Raw genomic sequence first — 9,294 nt, forward strand, 5'->3', positions numbered from 1 at the left:
GGTGTAAGGATGGATGCATGCATGCATGGATAGATGCGTGTATGCATGGATGAATAAATGAAGATGGACTCTCTGGGATGGGCAGGGTGGGTAGATGGATGGATGAATGAGCGGCTGGGTTAATGAGTGGATGAATAGGTGAGTGGGTAGACGGGTGAATAGATAGAAATGGGATCCATTGGGTTGACAGGTGGGTGAACGGAAGATGGATGGATAGATGGAAACACAGATAATAGAAATAAAAAGCTATGTAGCTAATTAATATTTTTCCTTCTACTTTGCCCCTTGGTTATAGATTTTATTTACTCTGCTTTGTTTTACCACGGTTTTTAAAAAATACATATAATCACCCATGAAAATAAAAGGATCATCTAATAGAAATAATTGACAACAAAAGACAATTCAGAAATAACCTCTGTATTGTCTGGGTATTTTCCCCATGCTCTTTTAAGTAGCAGATTTACCAAATTAAATATATTTCACCTTGGCAAATATTAAAATTATTTTTCACTTCTTAAACACCCACCAACTGGTGGTGGGTGAGATAAAGCTAGATATAAGCTGAATGGCAGGAAAAGGCAAGCTGGAATGCAACTGTTTGGAGCAGAAAAGTCACGAGCTCTATTACTTTTGAGTGGATGATGAAGAGTTTATTTATAACCTTCAAAAGTCCTTTAAGTTTAATAATAAGTAATGACTCATTTCTCCATAAATATTTCCTTGCAATATGATCTGTGAAGAAATATTATTCAAAAATCTCATTAGAAAGATTTTGACTGTCCTGATTAGAGCCTTATTCAATCGCTGGGTAAACACAGTAAGTTACGCATTGGAGCAAACTGTCCCGATGAACCTTCTGGTCATCCTTTAAGCCAGTTGCCTGGTGACCCTCTGTTACCCTGCTACCCAAATACAAGTCAGAAGAAGACCAGCTCTCCCAGTCACTCAGCCAGTAGGCACTGAGAAGTTAAGGCTAGAACAGTTTCCTTGTTCTGGAAAAGCTCTCAAGATGGCCACAAAAGAGCCTTGAGAGTCCACTGCAAATGCAGTGTCCCATGACAACAATGATAAAAGGTAGGTACAGTAGCCACCTGGTCCTGAGGACCATGGCTCCCTGGGAAAGTCCCAGGGGGTCACCTCAAAGATCAAAGAAGAGGCTGCCTGGTCCTGAGAGCATCCTCAGGCCCATCAAGAATCATGATTGATTTCCTAGCATCTGTGCGCAAGGATGACAATTTCTATATCACATCATAACACACTGCTAGGCCAAACATCCAAGACTGTCCCTCAGAACTGGGGAGAGGATGAAGGAGCTGGCCTCTGTGGTCCTGATCCAGTCCAGGTGTGATACTTCAGTGTTTGACTCTGTACCTGTATCCCTCATGTCACCGCCCAGCCTAAAAGCCTGACGGTGGTATAGGCCCATTAGAAGTCTGCCAAATGCTCCGTATACTTCTGGGTCTTATCTACCAAGATCCCATTCCTCCTTTTCTGGTAGTTGCTTTAAGCGTGCTTCCAGGGGAGCACCGGCCAGACAGAGGAAACACGAAATACAGTCTAGTCTAAGGCACCCACTCACCCACGTGCTCGCCTGGTAATAAAACAAAGAGAAACCATGCTGGGACAAAATGGACAAAACAAACATTTGTCCTTATTACTTTTCTCATTCATCTGACCAAATGCCTGACAAGAAGCAACTTAAAGGTGGAAAAATTTGTTGTGTCTCCTGGTTTAAAGCCACCATGGTGGGAGGCGTGGGAGCTGCAGTGGGAGGCAGATGGTCACATTTCGCCTGCATTCAGGAAGCTGAGAGAGGTGGATTCTGGTGCTTATGTTTCCCCAGGACACCAGCCTTTGTCACCACGACACACATCCCTCTATTGCCAAATGAGAACAATGAAAAGATAAACAAAGTGTGGCGACCTGGTCGTGACTGTGTTTCAAGGTCCCACATTATGGAATCAGTGGGTAATCGCTCATTTCTTCACAGGTCTGGGAATGGGCCACAGCATCTCTAGTCTTACAGTTTGGCCCCTCCCTCTTCAGGTTTCCCCCTTCTCTATGATACATCAGGATGGCCTCCCTTATAAATCATTCAGCCTCATCCAACAGAGCACATCCCAGGGGGGACTACACAATAAAAGGGGTGATACAATGACTATGGGGACCCAATCCTGAGAAAGTGGAGGGGAACAAAGAACTCAGAGTTTAGAGTCAGAAAAATCCAACAGTGCCCCACTTGCTGGATACAGCACCCTGAAACGCCCCCTGTGGCAACTTCTCTAAGCCTGGCTTCCTTCTTTATAAACCGGAGATGGTGATTGTCCATGAACATCCCACAGACACCTAGGTCCAAACCAATAAATAATGGCGGGTGTCAATTGTGCAAACAGAACCTCAAGGACAAATTGCCTCTTGTGTCAGCTGCAAAGACAGCGGTGAGCTTCCTTTATTGGCATCATGGTGTTAACCAGATCAGAAATGTTACTGGGAAAAGAAGAATCCATCAGAGGTGGTCTAAGAAAGCTCTACTTAGACCACAAGAAAGCGGCCTCAAAGAGGCAACTGTTGAGAAGAGGAGAATGGCTCCGCCAGCAAGGTGCCTGCTGGGCAAGCATGAAGACCTGAGTTCAGATCCCCAGCACCCGGATGCGAAATCTGGCTGCCACAGCACGCATCTGCAAACCCGGCAGCAGGGAGATCCTGATAGGAGACTCTGAGCTTCCTGGCCAGGCAGCCTAGCCAAGTTTGTGAGCTTTGGGTTCAATTAGAAAGCCTGTTTCAAAAAGTAAGGTAGAGCAATCAAGGAAGGCACCCAACACTGACTTCCGGCCTCCATATGCTTGTGCGCCCATATGAAGATATATATACATTATACACACATATGTACACACAAGGATAGTGTGAGAAAAAAGAGGCAACAGTTGACAGCACACTCACATCACAAAAAAGCCCAAAGAGTCCCCCGCCTGTGTGTTGCCTGGCTATTAGTCTGATGTCATTAAACACTGTAATTTTGTTCCTTGCTCACCAGGATATCTCATAGTGATTTGATAACCAAGGCGTAAACAAAGTGGTCAGGTGGAGGACAATCCATTCTCTCCCACAGCACCGTTTCAGAGGTTCACCAGGAAACCCAAAGGGGCAGCCCAGAACTTTATAAACAGCCAGTGCTGTGCACTGCAGTAGCTTCAAACAGTGAGCTTTGCTGGGCTTCTGTAACGACAGTTTTTCATGAGTCATGACTTCTGGATCCATCCAATTCATCCCATAGGAGCCCAATCAATGGAGTGAGCCCTGAATGTAAAGAGAAGCAAGAGGGGGTCATGGTATCAAGGCTGGCAAGATCCAAAAAGAACCTCACTGAGTCCATAGCCCCACTGTCCATTTCTCCTTAATGAACTTAGCCACAGGCACCCATCAGTTCATGTCCAGTTTGGTGGGTCATTTTTCTCCTCGATTTATTCCCTACCCTGATCCCAATGTCTATGTGGCCTGCTGCAAATTCACATATTGAGAGCTTTACTCTCACATTTAGAGGTAAGGCCTTTGGAAGATGATCAAGTCATTGGAAAAAGTCCTCGTGAGAGAGACTAATGCCCTGTGAAAAGGCTCCAGAGAGGCCTTCACCCTTTGTCTTACAGACGCATGCCTGTGGGGCGGAAAGCAGAGCCTCACCAAACACCAACAAAGGTCTACAACCTTCAGCAGTCAGGTCCCTTCCTCTGCGGCTGCAAGGAGTCAGTGTGGGCAGTCAGGCTTGCACAGGTGCTTCTACCTGCTGACCCCGCTCACCAGCAGCTGCACAAGATCAATAGCTGCCTCAGGTTTCACAGCTTCAGATCGCTAAGACAGCGATTCCTGACGATCACGCGCTATTCCATTTTCGGTGTTTTGGCATAGAAACCTAGAAGCACTTAAATAATCTCATTTGCCATTTTTTTAAAGCAGAAAGCTAATCAAAGACCCTATCAACAGTCCTGAACCCACCTTCTAAAAGCTCCTGTAATGTTCCTTGTGACTAGACAGTAGTGTCTCTCACCATAGCATTCAAACTTGTGGCACATCCTCTGAGGTACACAGCGGTACCTCAGAGGTCCACATAAGAACAGTTATCAGCACCGGGTCCCTACTCTTGAATCCTATACCCAAAATCTGGGGCCCTCTTGACTAGTTGATGTAATTGAACCTTACTTGACCACACAGTAATTGATCTATTATTTAGTATGGGTCCAGGACCAGAGTTTGAGCAAAAGTAGCTAGAATGTGACTTTTTTCCTCCCTTCCTCCATTCTTTCCTTTCTCCCTTCCTCCTTCCTCATTTCCTTCCTCCCTCTGTCCCTTCCTTGATTTACTCAGCAACTACTCAGTACCCACCAGCTTCCTGTCCTGCAAAGCCTAAGCTAAGCTCCTTCTCTATGGAGAATCAAAGGCATCTTAAACGACCCCAACTGGAACACAGACCTATCTCTGACAGCCTCTGATACTCGCTGATTACTGAACCTTTCTCCACCTGTGCTTCATCAGCTCTAAAGTGGAGGTGGAAAGAGCATCTATTCGGTGGAATTCTGCAAGGATTGAATGCCATCCTTCATAGAAAGGCCCTATCAGGCTGCCTGTAAATAGCACCTACCCAGTAAATGTGTCATACATGGTATTTGTGACTGGTAGTCTGTGATAGAGCTTGAGACAAGATCACATATTGTTACTGGCTTCTTGTGGCTCTCTCCCTCTGGTCCTGTGCACTGGTCTGATAACTCACTTGTAACCAAGAGGAACAACAGGAGCAATGAGATGTCACCTCTATGATTAGGTTACAAGACTGGTTTCCAGCATAGACATAGCCACCTCTACAACCCCTTCTCTCTCTCTCTCTCTCTCTCTCTCTCTCTCTCTCTCTCTCTGAAACAAGGTCTCACTATATAGTCCTGGCTATCTTTGTGCTCACTCTGTAGACCAGGCTGGCCTCAAACTCAGAAAGCCACTTGCCTCTGCCTCCCGAGTGCTGAGATTAAAGGTGTGTGCCACCACACCTGGCCTCCCCAGTGCTAGAATGGAAAGCACGTGACGTCACACCTGGCACTCCCTTGCTCTGGTTCTCACTCTCAAGTTCACATTTTTACAATTGCTCACTTCACATGCTTGCTTTAGTCAAAGGGGTTACCTTGCAAAGAGTTGAAAACAACCTCTTGCCAACAGCCAAGGAGCTCTCTCTCTCTCTCTCTCCTCTCTTTGCCCATGGATCAGTATGTAACTCTCAGCTACTCATCCAGTGCCTACCTGCATGGTGCCATGCTCCTTGCCATGATGCTAAGGGATACAACCTCTAAAACGGTAAGCAAGCCTCCAATTAACTGTTTTCTTTATAAGAGTTGCCATAGTCATGGTATCTCTTCACAGCAATTGACCAGTGACTAAGACACAGGAGAAGCTGGTAGGATGGCAGGGGAGGACAGCAACAGAAGCAGGGATTGGTGTGCCCACCAGCAAGAAGCAAAGGCAAGCAAGCAGATAACCTTTCTCCCAGGACCTCTTTATATCCATCCGGGACATCTGCTGGGGGCACTCTCCACTCTGAGGAAGTCTTCACCCAGTTACTCCTTCCTAAAACACCCTCACAAGCTTACCTAGAGTTCTGCCTCTTGACTGCTTCCAGATCCCATCTGCATGACATCAAAATTAATCATCACACATGACAAAAAAAAAGCATGCACACACACACACACACACACACACACAAAGCAGCAAAATGGGTTCATTGACAGCCATATAATAGGATCTAAGAATGACACACTGAGTACTTGACATTCTATGGAGGGATATCGTGAAGTCACGGAATGTTCTTCTTAAATAATAAGATATACGTGGAAACTTAAAGAAAACATCTTCCAAGAGGAGGAACCATGTGACTCTGTAAGCCCATGTATCATCCAAGATATGAAATTGGAAAACTTCCCAGACAACTAAGATCTCTGCTTTTTTTGCCCCTTCAGCTATTAGGCAAATCACTTGGGGATTTATGTCACCGAATTTAATGGCAAAGAAAAGACAGGAAAGTGAAGTCACTAAAATAAACAACCACATTAAGTTCAAAATCAATTAAATGTGTATTACCCTTTTTGAGGACACAAATCGTGCATTAATAACAGTGAAATGAGTTATGGGGATTACACACAAGAAAGTAAGACTTTTGAGGCAGCATTTGACATTATAATATCCTGAACCAGTAAGGATGTATCTCTTTTTAAATCTTGAGGCAAGACGTTTACATGGCCCTGCCCTTGGACAAGCCCCATAAATCAGTTAGAAAATGACCCAGTTTTTGCACATGATCCATGAAATCCATGTATCTAGGTCTCGCCATTACAAGGGGATGGAGATAAGAATGTGATCTATAAACAAGGCTTTAAAAAAAAATACCTCAGAGTTGCTTAAAAAAGGAGTCAGCTTCAAAGGGGAATCTGGTATGAAGAAAGACAGCAGAACCCACATGTCTTAAGTCCTCAGAAGAGCCTGTTGTCATCAACTTGCAAAACTTCATAATTTGTGTCTTTGATTGGCATATAGTAGGCCTGCTTCACGGCAGGCTTGGTTGGACTCTAGTTGCCCTATTGAACTCGAAGACAAGGGTGGGCCTTGTGTGGAAACAGTGTGTCCCTGAGAATGACCAGAACGTTTTTCTGAGCCTAACCACTTCTCTGCTGAATTAGTTACTTTTCTCATCGCTGTAATAACCTATCTGACAAACACAACTTAAGGAAGGGAAGAGGGGTGTATTTGGGCTCACAGTTCCAGTGGCACAATCTGTGATGGTGGTGAAGATATCATGACGGCACTGTGAGGCAGAAGCAGAGAGAGCGGAATGCTTGCGCTCCGGCGATTTCTTTTTATTCAGCTCAGGACGCCAGCGTGTCGGTGCACACTGAGGGCAGGTCTATCCCTCTCCACTAACCTCGCCTAGAAAATCCCCCAGGCATAAGACAAGAACCCTGTCATCCGGAGGACATGCTGCGTGTGCCCCATCATCAACGCTCAGCACTCTAAAGCGATCCCGTGGGGTCCTCCTGGTAAAGGACACATTGAAGAAAGCGGAGCCAAGACTGGGAAGGTGGCCACTGCCTCTTGATTCCGCAGACAGTCACATGGGGTCTGAGGAGATCTGAGACCTGCATGAGATTGCATGGGACACCCCGTTGGCATCTATTACGTCCCCTCAGCATATAACTCAAAGATCTGTCTAGGTGTTGACGTGTTGTGGCCTTCAAGGTTCTAATTCCTCTCAAACCCAGAACAGCCCAGGACAGTGGGATGCCTCGGGGTGGGGGGGAAGGGGGAAGCCAACGCTAACATATTTGACAAGATGTTCAGCACCAGATCAATAACCGCAACTCCGTTCGCTCAGATCTCATTATGCTCCCAAGCCTGAGTCATCTATGACTCAGTCCCTAGACTGCGGTGTTGATCCCAGTGCTAAACTCAAACTCAAACTGACCCACTGAGCTAAAGCCATTCACTCCAGACAACTACCCTGGCCAAGCAGGACTCAGCCTAAGTGAGCATGCTAAAAAGAAGTCCCAGCAGGAAACTACAAACATAGAAAGTACTAGCAACAGCTACCAACAGATAGAGCCTGTCCCTTGTGCCCTAGACAAGAGCTAAGAGCCTGTACTCCAATTCGCACCTTCCTGCTTCGAGGTATGCTTCACAGCAGCTGCTCAGTTCTAATCTGTGCAGATTCCTCCACGGGAAGTAGTTGGAGGGGAGAGCAATATTAGCTGATGATCTGGAATTAGTTAAACTGACTCCCAGGGTGTGGAACGCACTTCACTAAATCAGAGCTAATGAATTCTACAGAGAGCTCATGAGGGGAAGAAAAAAATTAAGCCCTCTGTCTAAATACGCTTCGTTCCATGAGAGACAAAAAAGGAAGTTCACCACTGAAAGGGTGCTGGTCCACCTGGGTGAAGAGAGGCCTAGAGGCCTAGAGTCCAGGCCTCTGTCTGACTGAGAGCAGTTGCTTCTAGCCATCTTCTGCATTCAGATATTTGTCTTTTCAGATGTCTTTAGGCTTTTGAGAGTGGCCTTCACTGTTGCTGTGGTCAGCAATAGCCTGCATCAGAAGGCAGATACAGCTAGGTTACTGACGAATTGTCCGTCGCACAGTGAGAATTATGCGTCACCCATGATAGGGACTTTCCTCTACTCAGAAGACAAGGAAGAGGGAGAATGCTCAATGACATCATACCTTGACTAAAACCCAAAAATGGAAGTGTCAGAATGACCGAAAGTTCTGTGGCACTTATCCTCTGTGAAAGTGAGACAAATCCCTTCCTGCTCAAAGCAGGCCATGCTCTAGGCTTTACTTCACGCAAAGGAAAAGGGCAGACATGATGCTCTGTGACTTCTTGGAGTTGCTCGTGAAAGGGATGGTTCCCACAGGCATAGTGACACACACCTTCACTCCCAGCACTCGGGAGGCAGACACGGGTACATCTCTGTGGGTCGGAGGCCAGCCTGGTCTACAAAGAAAGTTCTAGACTGGCAAGGCTACATAGTAAGAAGCGACTCCACCCCCCTTACCTCCCCCAGAAAAAAATAGCTCCCATCAAGCTCTGGCTGTCTTGGCTTGCTGGCTCTGGGGAAAGCCAGCTGCCATGTCATGATGGTACACATTCAAACAGCCCATGCTATCAATGGCCTCTACGAAGGAGCACCACCACATTGCCAGCCCTGTGAATGAATATTCATTCCCACTCCAGCCTTCCATGACCTAGGAGCTACCCAGCATGGCCACTTCTCAGCTCTTGACCCCTGGGAGTCAGAAAAGAGGGCATTTGTTATGTTGGGACACAATTTAAGACAATTTGCGTCAAGGAAGTAGACAGTTTAAAAGTACAAGCCTGGTTCATTCTCAGCTAAATATGATGACCACATCTATGATGAGATGATTGGAGGAGGCAGGACACAGAACAGACAAGATGGGGATGAAGATGAAAGAAGAGAAGGAAGAGACAGGAAGCAGCACTCCCTTCCCAAAGCACGTGTTTCTCCTGCTTCTCTGAATTTCTCCACTAACTTCCAACACACTCTTTCTTTTCTAACTTTGTATTGATTCTTTGTGAGTCTCACATCATGTGCCCCAGACCCGCTCATCTCCCCATCCCCTTATATCCACCCTTCAACTCGTGCAACCTCTGCCCCCAAAATACAACACACACACTTACTCTTAAGAAATTAAAAAATAAGCCACACTCAAATGATGAGATAAAGCTAACAATCATGGGAATAAAAATG

This window comes from Psammomys obesus, unplaced genomic scaffold (genome assembly GCF_907164565.1).
Source record: "Psammomys obesus unplaced genomic scaffold, mPsaObe1.curated_primary_1811, whole genome shotgun sequence".
NCBI lineage: Eukaryota > Metazoa > Chordata > Mammalia > Rodentia > Muridae > Psammomys > Psammomys obesus.